Genomic DNA, 11,637 nt, shown 5'->3' on the forward strand with positions numbered 1-11,637 from the left:
GACCAGACAGCTTCACTGATAAATTCTACCAAACATTCAAAGAATCCTTCTCAAACTCTTCCAAAAAATAGAAGAGGAAGGAACCCTTCCAAATTCATTTTTTGAGGCCAGCGTTACCCTGATACTAAAACCAGAAAAGGATGCCACAAGAAAAGAAAATTACAGGCTAATAGCCCTGATGAACAAAGATGAAAAAATACTCAACAAAATACTAGCAAACCAAAATCAACAATACATTGAAAGGATCATACACCATGATGAAATGGGATTTATTCCAGGGATGCAAGGCTATTTCAGCATTCTCAGATCAGTCAGTGTGATACACTACATTAACAACATGAAGAATAAAAATCATATAATTATATTAATAGATGCAGAAAAAGCCCTTGAAAACATTCATCATCCATTTATGATAAAAACCCTAATCAAAGTAGTTATAGAGGAAATGTGCTTCAACATAATAAAGGCCATAGATGATAAGCCCACAGCTAACATTATACTCAATGGTGAAAAGCTGAAAGCTTTTCCTCTAAGATCAGGAGGAAGACAAAGATGCCCACTCTTGTGCAAGTCCTAGCCAGAGCAATTAGGCAAGAAAAAGAAATAAAAGGCATCCAAATTGGAAAGGGAGAAGTACAACTGCCACCATTTGCAGATGACATGATATTATATACAGAAAACCCTAAAGACTCCATCAAAGAAAATTGTTAGAGCTAGTAAATGAATTCAGTAAAGATGCAGGATACAAATTTAATATACAAAAATCTGTTGCATTTTTGTACACTAATAATGAACTATCAGAAAAAGAAATGAAAACGATTCCATTTACAATTGCCTCAAAAAGAATAAAATACCTAGGAATAAATTTAACCAAGGATGTGAAAGACCTATATATTGAAGACTACAAGTCATTAATGAAATAAATTGAAGAAGACACAAATAAATGTAAAGATATTCCATGCTCATGGATTGGAAGAATTGTTATTGTTAAAATGTCCTTAGTATCTAAAGCAATCTTCAGATTCAATGCAGTCTGTATCAAAATACCAATGACATTTTTTAAAGAAACAGAACCAATAATCCTAAAATGTATATGAAACCACAAAAAACCCTCAGATAGCTAAAGCAATTATGAGAAGGACAAACAAACCTGGAGGCATAACCCTCCCTGATTTAAAACTATATTACAAAACCATAGTAATTAAAACAATATTGTATTGGCATAAAAACACACATAGATCAATGAGATAGAATAGAGAGCCCAGAAATAAACCCATACATATATGGTCAATTAATTTACAACAAAGGAGTCAAAAATATACAGTGGGGAAAGGACAGTCTCTTCAATAAATGGTGTTGGGAAAACTGGACAGCCACATGAAAAAGAATGAAACTTGACCACTATCTTACACTATACACGAAAATTAACTCAAAGTGGAGTAAAGACTTGCATGTAAGACCTGAAACTATTAAAATCCTAGAAGAAAACAGTTGTAAGCTCCTTGACATTGGTCTTGGTGATGATTGTTTTTAATCTGGCACCAAAAGCAAAAGAAAAGGAAAAGTAAAGTGGGACTATATCACACTAAAAAACTTTAGCATATACACATAAAATAAAATAAAATAAATAAAATACTTATGCACAGCAAAGGAAATCACCACCAAAATGAAAAGGCAACCTACTGAATGGGAGAAAATATTTGCAAATCATATATCTGATAAGGGATTAATATCCAAAAATATATAAAGAACTCATACAACTCAATAGCAAAAAAACAAAAGGAAAAACAACCAAAAAAACCCAATTTGATTAAAAAATGGGCAGAAGATCTGAATAGACATTTTCCCAAAGAAGAGGTACAGATGGCCAAGAGGCACATGAAAAGATGCTTAATGTCATTACTCATCAGGGAAATGCAAATCAAAATGACAATGAGATATCACTTCACACCTGTTAGAATGGCTATTATCAAAAAGGTAAGAAATAACAAGTGTTGGTGAGGATGTGGAGAAAAGGTAACCCTTGTACACTCTTAGTAGGAACGTAAATTGGTGTAGCCACTTTGGAAAACAGTATGGAGACTCCTCAAAAAACTAAAAATAGAACTACCATATGACCTAGCAATTCCACATTTGGGTATTTATCCAAAGAAAATGAAAACACTAACTCAAAAAGATATATGCAGCCCCATGTTCATTGCAGCATTATTTATAATAGCCATGATATATAACTTAAACAACCTAATTGTCTATCAATGGATGAATAGATAAAAGAAAATGTAGCATAGGTAGGTAGATAGATAGACAAATGATAGATAGATAGACAGATGATAGAAAGAAAATGGAACAATGGAATATTATTCAGCCATAAAAAAGAAGGAAATCTTGCCATTTGTGACCACATGGATGGGGCTGGAGGGCATTATGCTAAGTGAAATAAGTCAGACAAAGACAAATACCATATGATCTCTCTTATCTGTGGAATCTAAAACAAAACAAAACAAATCAAACAGAAAACAGATTGGTGGCTGCCAGAAGTGGGGTGGGGGGGATGAGAGAAATGGATGAGGGCAGGTCAAAAGGTTAAAAAGTGTAGTAAGTCAGGTTGTATGATAGCTACAGAGGGGAAAAAAAAGTCTTTATAACACCAGAACACTTTACTCTGTTCTTAGAAATAAGCATGACATTAATGAAAAAATTTTTTTTAGGATGAGACTTCAAGTTATCCCTAAGTGGTCATAATAAAGTCTAATAGTATTTTTAATTTAGTGAGGGAATTAGCATTTTTGAGGAAACCTGAAAAAATATTTTTGTTAGGTTAAAAAAAATAAAAAGAAATGAGGTACTGATAACTGCTGCAACATGTATGCACTTTGAAAACATTATGCAAAAAGAGAAAGGCGCCAGATACAAATGTCCACATATTGTATGATTCCATTTATATGAAATGTTCAGAATAGGCAAGTACATAGAGACAGAAAGCAGATTAATAGTCGCAAGAGCTGGGGAGAGGGGGAATGGGAGTGACGCTAATGAGTATGTTGTTTCTTTTAGGGTGATGAAAATGTTCTGGAATTAGAGAATGGTGATGATGTACAACTCCAGGAATATACTAAAGCCATTGAACTGTACACTCTAAAAGATTGAACTTTATGGATTGTGAATTGTATTTCAATAAACTTGTTATTAATATATGTATATGAACAAAAAAGGACATAAGAACAACTCATGATCCTAATACTTAGAGCTGACCACTAGTAATTTTTACTGCATTTCCTTCTAGTCCTTTCTTTAACATATTATTTATGTAGCTGAAATCTTAGTGAAGTCTTGCCTTTTTTTTTTTTTACATAATATGGCAACTGCAAACTCCTTGTAAACACTAATTTTAATAGATGCTTAATAGTTTACTGGCTGAAAGATGAGAGGGCCTGAATTGGCAGGAAAGTCTGCAACATAGAGTGGTGTTCTAGGAATCTTAACTAGCTGGGTGATTCAAAAGCCAAAACAGATAAGCAAAAACCTCTAGGTTCTCACTCTTCCTTAGGAAAGAGATAACTTCAATAGTTAATGAAATCAAAAGAAAAATGTCAAAATGTCATATGTCAGAGGACTAAGTTCCTTCATATATAAAAATCACTTTAAAATAAATAAGAAAAAAATGAGTAACTCAATAGGAAATAGAATAAGAACATGAGTAAGTGGTTCACGGAAGAAATACAATGGATAGCAAATTAATAAGATTTAAAATGCACATACCCTCTGACTCAGCAATTCCACTTCTAGGAATTTGCCTTGCCTCTATAGTCAGACAAGGGGACAATGAAAAATGGACAAGAGGATTTTTTTATTGCATTATTGTTTATATTTGCAAAAATCTGGTCATCTAACTCTTCCTCAGTTGGGGACTAATTAAATAAATTATGGTAAGCCATGGAATGGAATATATTAAACAAACTACTGAAAAGAATGAAGTAGACTTATGTGTAAGAATATGAAAAAGTCACCAAAATATATTGTTTGGTGAAAAGAATCAAGGAACAAATCATGTAACTTCACATGTGCTTTTAAAAAGATATATTCCAATATGCTTATGCGTACCTTTAAATAATTCTGGAAGGATATATACAAACTGTTAATAAAGGTCTCTTTCTAGAAGAATTTTTTCATTTTATACCTATTTATATTGTTTGAATATTTTACTCTATATATTTTCAAAAAAAATATTAAAATATATGTCAGTAGTTACCATTGAGTTTAATGGGTTTTAAAAGACTATGTTTATTCCCCAAAGTGAGGATAATTTGCTGAGTTATATTCAGGAAGCCACTTCAGAGGAAAGATTTAGAACATTCTGCCGCTGATATTCTAAGGATGCCTTTGGATCCCGAAATATCCCTCCTCTTCTCAATTTCATGGTGAATGATGCCCAACTACTACATTTTCTGCTCTTTGATTCCAGCTCTCATTGCTCTGTCTGTATCTTTATAAGAAATCCCACCCTTCCTCCACTTACTGGAGTTAACAAGAGCTAGTTCTTTTTAACAAGAACACCCCAGGTAAAAAAGATATTTTAAAAAAATGTTAGTTTAACTTATTTAGGTTCTTAAGCATATGGACACTGATGTTTTCTGACCGAGACTCTAGGGAATATACTAGTGTATTAACTCATTCTTAACCAACTGAATTATACTGAAGGAGACATTTATGATTAGTAAGGGCTTATAACCAATTGTTCTCAAAATAAAATGAGGAAAGTGAAAAATAGAGACACTCAGTAACATTTCTGAGAGAATAAATGAAAATCATCTGGAGGTCTAACTCGCCACTGCGATGGAGGTTGTGGGTAGGAATGACAATGAACACGGGGAAAGAACCATGTGAATTTCATTAGAAGGAAATCAAGGCTGGGGCTGGGAGATAGATATGGGATGGAGAGAGACTTTGACATTCAGCAGTGGTTCTCAAGTGATGGTGCATGGACGAGCTGCCTCAAATTTATCTGGGGGAGATTTAACCATTTGTACGGGGCTGACTAATGGCCCTCCCTAAAGAGGTCCAGACCCTAATCCCTGGAACCTGTGAATGGGTTAACTTACATGGCAAAAAGGACTTTGCAGGTGTGATTAAGGTCCTTGAGATGTTAATAGCACCCTGCATTATCCAGATGGGCCCAATGTAATTACACAGGCCCTTAAAGAAGGGGGAGGGAGGCAGAAGAGGAGGTCAGAGTGAGGTGATGTGAGAGCTCACTGTGCTGTTGCTGGCTTTGAAGGTGGAGAAAGGGGCCATGAGCTGGGTAATGTAGGCAGCCACTAGAAGCTGGACAAGGCAGGGAACAGATGCTCTCCTAGAGCCTCCGGAAAGGAAAGCAGCCTCGCCAAAACCTATGTTGGATTTCTGACCTACTGAACGGTAAGAGAATAAATTTATTTTGTTTTAAGCCACTAAGTTGGTAATTTGCTATAGCAGCAATGGGAAGTAAATATGCCATCTACAAGCTCTGGGACCCCATCCTAGGTGATTCTGATCCAGCATTTTTTACAAAGCTGATATCTGTCCAGGTTTGGAGAACCCTGCTTAGAATATGCTTTACATCCATTTAAGGAGAATGGAGTTAAAGAATGTAAGTCTTTAAAACTTTTTGTAGATAAAACATTTTGGAGATCTCATTTTTCTAAAGCATGTCCAGCCAAATACTCTTCCTGATGAAGGAGAGTGTGTGACAGAGTGACCAAGAAATCCAGAAATCAAGTTTGTTTGTTGGTTGGTTTTTGCGGTACGCGGGCCTCTCGCTGCTGTGGCCTCTCCCGCTGCGGAGCACAGGCTCCGGACGCGCAGGCTCAGCGGCCATGGCTCACGGGCCCAGCCGCTCCACGGCATGTGGGATCTTCCCAGACCGGGGCACGAATCCGCTTCCCCTGCATCGGCAGGCGGACTCTCAACCACTGCGCCACCAGGGAAGCCCCAGAAATCAAGTTTTAATACGTACTGATTTTTAGTGAATTTGGTGTGTTATTACTTTGTCGAGTTCTGCTATGTTTGCTGTCTACTTCCTGGAACAGTTAATTCCAAACTTATCTCTCAGATAAAGAGATTAATTTTTGTAATTCTTTTATGGTTACACTTTTTGTTTCAAAATTCAACGCGTCCAGCTAGTATTTGGTGGGTATTCCTGTGAGCAAGGCACACCAAACCCTCCTTCTTCCCGGTTCTCGCCTCAGGGCCGGGTCAGCAGTCCAGGGCTTCTCAAGGTGGCAGCTGGCCCTTGGTTCTGTGCCGTCACCGAAGAGCGAATTATCCTCGCTCTTGGGGTAAACACACGACATGATTACAGTTTCACCAAAACTGCTGCTTTGCTCAGACTCAGTGTTCACATTGTGTCATTAAAGACATTTGAATCTTATGTTTTGTAATGAGAGGCTCCAGCGTCTTTGTCAGTTATAATTTTTGCTCTGATTAAGGTCTAAACAAAACAAAACAGAAACCCTCTAAGGTAGAGGTTTTCAACATGGCCACACATTAGACTTTAAAATAATTGTTGATGCCCAGCTTCCACCCGCAGACTTTCTGATTCTGTTGATCCGGAATGGGGCCCAGGTGTCAATATTTTTTTAAAATGCTTGCCTCCCCAGATGATTCTAATGTGGAGAACCATGTTCTAAGGGACTTGAACTCTAAGGTGCCTGTCCTGCCTCCTTTCTTTTTGAGATTTGAGACGCCCAAGACATCCTGCTGGTGGTTGTAGGGAATCCCACTGTTGGAGGGGCCGGGGGCAGGCACTTTGGCCTCGGCAACGCGGTTTCTTCTTGGATTAGAAAGCTGACAGGGCAACCTACTCTTTCGAGTGGAGTTATGGATGCCCAGTGACCTTGTTCTTGTTCCCAATGGCTTGGGAAATGGACACATTACTGCAGGATTCCTGCAGATGACTCCAAGTGACAGCCCAAAGTCCGAACCTGCATGAACGTCTGGTACAAGAAAGAGCTGTGAGCAAATGCATTCATTAGGGCTGTGTTCATAGCTCTCCAAGGAAGGGTACTCTCACTAGGTTACATAGGCACACTTGGGGAACTGTTGTTTTGGGCTGGTGATCTACATGATCACAGTGTACACACAGTGTAGCTGAGAGCGCCCAGCTCTGTTTTCGCTTGCAGATGTAGCAGTGATGACTAAACAAAAACTAGAATTCCAACAAATGCTGTCAGGTCCTGCACTCGACGGACATGACAAAGCCATTTTCCATGTATTCTGTCAGTAAGATGGTAAATACAGAGGAAATATCTGAAATGCCCCCAAGCAGATTGGGAGGAAGGCAAGCATCCAATGGGTGAAGCAAATGCTCCCTATTTAGGCTGGAGAACCTATCTTTACCCCAGCCATAAACATAAATGGGGAAGGAAGGCCTAGGTTGATACGGGAAGCATTTGCTTGGGAGACTTGGCCTAAAAATAGCAGTCAAAAACTGGAAAAAAATGAAGAGGCCCTCAAGTAACATCCTATCTGCCTATATAGAGAGACAGTCCTGATGTGATGTAAAGGGCTACGACCCAAGATCGAGGGGTTGTCTGCAGGTGAGGAAGAATTGTGTTTGCTCTGAATACAGTATCATGTGTTGTTATTGTGGGGATCCCAGAGACAAGGGATGTAGAAATGCCTTATGTAAACTGTAAAGTGCAATATGGATTTGATGGTAGTGGTTCATTACCCAGAGGACCTTGCTACTCAAAGTGTGGTCTGCAAACCAACATCATCAGTCTTCCCTAGGAGCTTACTATAAATGCTTCTGAAAGTGCTTTTTTTTAAAAAAAAAAAAAAAAAAAAGATTTTTAAGAAAAAATTGTGATAAAACATACATAACAAAATTTGCCATTTTAATCATTTTAAAAAGTACAGTTCAGTGGCATTAGGTCATTTACATTGTTGTGCAACCTTACCATCCATCTCCAGAACTTTTTCATCTTCCCATACTAAAACTTGTACCCTGAATTGCAAGGTCTCCAGGTGATTCATATGCACAAAATTTACGAAGCATTTGGTCTGTGGGATTTCTGGCAGTAGATCCTGTGTTAAACTTAATCATAGTTTACTATGCAGTAGATGCTGTGCTAAGCATTCTTTATCTCACTTAATCTCATTTACACTTTATCTCATTTAATCCTCCCAGCAACGTTATGAAATATCTTGAACCTCACTGTACAGATAGAGAAACATTTCAGCGTTTTACTGAAGGTTACACATGGGTAAGGGGTAGAGCTGGGGTATCACTTAGCATCTGTGGTTCCAGAGCATATACTTTCCTTCTTCTGGACTTCCTTGGTACCCATAAAGGTCCCATCCAGGTGCTTGCATTTGAGGATATGTGTTGAGGAAGAAAGATGCCTGGATATGTAGAGGGAAGAAGTAAAGTAAGATCCCACCACAAGTAAATCTTTATTTCCATGGTTTTACACAACTCATGCATCTAGTAAAGAGACTTGGAGAATCTGGGATGCTGCTTTCACAGCATTGTTTTACTTTGTTTCTCCGGAAACTTTACTCTCAACCTGATTTTCTTTCCGTTATTATGCATTTCAACGTATCCTATGTCTCTCTTTTCAGAACCTTCTGGGACAAACCGGAAGGTCAAACAGGAAGTGTTTGTGGGGAATTCTGTGTGGAGTAGATTGGTGTGGCCAGGCTCACTGCTCTCCTCCCTCACACCCCGTGGTTTCAGGGCTCAGCATGACTCAGGGATGCAAACTCTGGGCGGTCTGACTCGGAATGTGAGTCAGGAACCCTGACCCGTCTCCTTTGTTCATATCTGAAACTGGGACTTTTACAAAACCCCAAACCTTTTATAATCAGAAAAGATAAATCCCCTATAGGGAAGAAAAACACCATGGAAAATTCCATGGGAAATACCTAAAATTCCCTGTCTCTTTTGTCAACCACTGGGAAGTCAGGTGTGGCCAGATGGCCACAATCAGTGCACAGCTAGACAAGTCCTTGTCCTTTCAGAGAGCAAACACCTTAGAGGGTGCTCTAGTCATTAAAAGTTGCTCGAAAATTACATAAGCCAAGACCCAGGCTTTTTTTTTTTTAATTTTTTTATTAGAATATAACTGATTTACAATGTTGTATTAGTTTCTGCTGTACAGGAAACTGAATCAGTTATACAGATACATATATCCACTCTTCTTAAGATTCTTTTCCCATGTAGGCCATTACAGAGTATTGAAAAGAGTTCCCTGTGCTATACAGTAGGTCCTTATTCTCTATTTTATATATTGTAGTGTGTATACGTCAATCCCAATCTCCCAATTCATCCCTCCCCACCCCCTTTTCCCCCTGGTAACCATAAGTTTTTCTACATCTGTGACTCTATTTCTGTTTTGTAAATAAGTTCATTTGTACCATTTTTTTTTAAGACCCAGGCTTCTTAAAGATTGCTCAGAACTACTCATTGATCAAAATCGATTAGATGAATGGTTCCCAACCGTGGCCCCACAGTGGAATCAATCACTTGTGAAGCTCTAAACAAACAAAATCCCTATGCCAAGACCCACATCCAGAGACTCTGACTTAATTAGTCTGGGCGAATGCCCAGGCATTGGTATTTTTAATGTGTGCCCAGGGTTGAGAAACACGGAATTAGACAAAGCTGGCTAAGGTCCATCATCTTTGTATTCACGGTGCCTAACGCAGTATCTGGCCCTTCATAAATGTTTATGGAACATACGTGTGAATAAATGAACTAGTGTTACCACATAAACTGTTAGCACTCGGGTAGTTTGTCATGGGTTTCAAAATACTCTTTGATATGCTTCTTTCATTTAAGTCTCGTGACTCCTCTGGAAAATACTGATGTGATGCCCATTTACAGATAAGGAAGCTGAGGCTTAATTTCCCCTCCCAAATCCCACAGAACTGATAAACGAACTGTGTTTATTTAGCTCTTGTCCACTGGGAAATTTACTGACTGCTGTGGTTCTCATCTGGCTCTAGTTGTGCCCTGAGGAAGTTTCTCTGATTGTTTGCTTTGGCAAGTATGTCATTTATTCCTCCCATCTTAACGCTGATGTCTAATTTTAAACAATGCTTATAGTAAAATTCAAACAAAAAAGTAAAAAGAACAGTATAATTAACTCATGTAATCACCCAGCTTCAACAATGATCAACTCAGGGCCAGTGTGATTTCATCTATAGCCCCTCACACTGCCCCTTATTTTGAAACAAATCCCAGTAAATATTTCAGTATGTTTCTCTAAGGACTTAAAAACAAAAAAACCTTAATATCATTATCATACCTAAAAACTTAACAGTAATTCTGAAATATCATCGAATATCCAGTCACTATTCACACATCTGATTGTTTTTTTTTTTTTCCATTAGTTTCTTTGATTAGGGATCCAAATAAGTTCTATACGTTGCAGTTGGTTGACAGGGCTCTTAAGCCTCGTTTGATTTAAGGGTTTCCCCTTCATCTCTTTCTATTTGTCTCCTTATAATTTATTTGTTGAAGAAACCGTGTTATTGGTCGTGTAGAGCCCCCAGTCTGAGTTTTGCTGACTGTAAGCTCCTGTTATTTCACGAATTCCTCTGGGCTCTGTAGCGCCTGTCATTTGCTAGGTAGATCCAGAAGTTTGATCAGATTTGGGCTGGATTTTCTTTTTTCCCCCACAACTCCTTCCTAGGTGCTGGGAAGGTTTTGCCTGAAGGTAGAAATTTTGGAAGCAAAATTTTGGCAGCTAATACACATAAATTCATGGCCCAGAAGTAAGGCGAAGCTGCATGACCGTGGCCATGGTGGGCTCCGCTTCTGCTGGGAGGATCCCTTTCCCAGCTCAGGGCCCAGGTCCAGCCCTGCCTCCCTCAGGCGTCCTGTGTCTGCGTCTCGCCTTTCCTCACTTGCACCCCTTGGCACACTGTGTGGCACCTGCTGGAGCTCTGCAGGGACTCTTCCCCGGAAGTCAGCGTTTCCGAGACCAGAGATAACGTCTCTACTTCTAGCTAGTTGGTGATGAGGGATCAGCGTTTTCTAACAGCCACGCTATGACACAGAGCATTTGCTTAGAGTGACATCTAGTGGCTTTAAAAATATCATTTATTGAGGTGTAGGGGCCCTTATTTAAAGGAACATCAAACTGTAGTTTGGTTTATTTGTATTTTTTTAATTACAAAAGTATCTTATGATCATGGGACTTCCCTGGTGGTCCAGTGGTTAAGGCTTCACGCTCCCAATGCACGGGGCCCGGGTTCGATCAGGGAACTAGATCCTGCATGCCCCAACGAAGATCCAGTGCACTGCAACTAAGACCGGCACAGCCAAATAAATAAATATTTTTTTAAAAAAGTATCTCATGATCCTAAGAAAAGCCTTAAAGGATACTGAATAATAATAGCCTTGCCAATTAGATTTTTTCCCAGAATTTCACCGAAAACTTTATGGTACACTATATGAATAGAAAGTGAAAGTCCCACATAAATGCACACCCCAGGAGTAACCACAGCTAATGGTAGATAATTCTCTTTAATGACTGCATAGTGTTTCATAAATTTTTTTTTTTTTACCACATCCTTCATTAATGGACTTTGGGGTAGCTTCTAATTTTTTTTTTGCTATTACAAGCAATGCTGCCAAGAACATCTGTGTAC

This window comes from Globicephala melas, chromosome 5 (genome assembly GCF_963455315.2).
Source record: "Globicephala melas chromosome 5, mGloMel1.2, whole genome shotgun sequence".
In the NCBI taxonomy this organism is placed as follows: Eukaryota; Metazoa; Chordata; class Mammalia; order Artiodactyla; family Delphinidae; genus Globicephala; species Globicephala melas.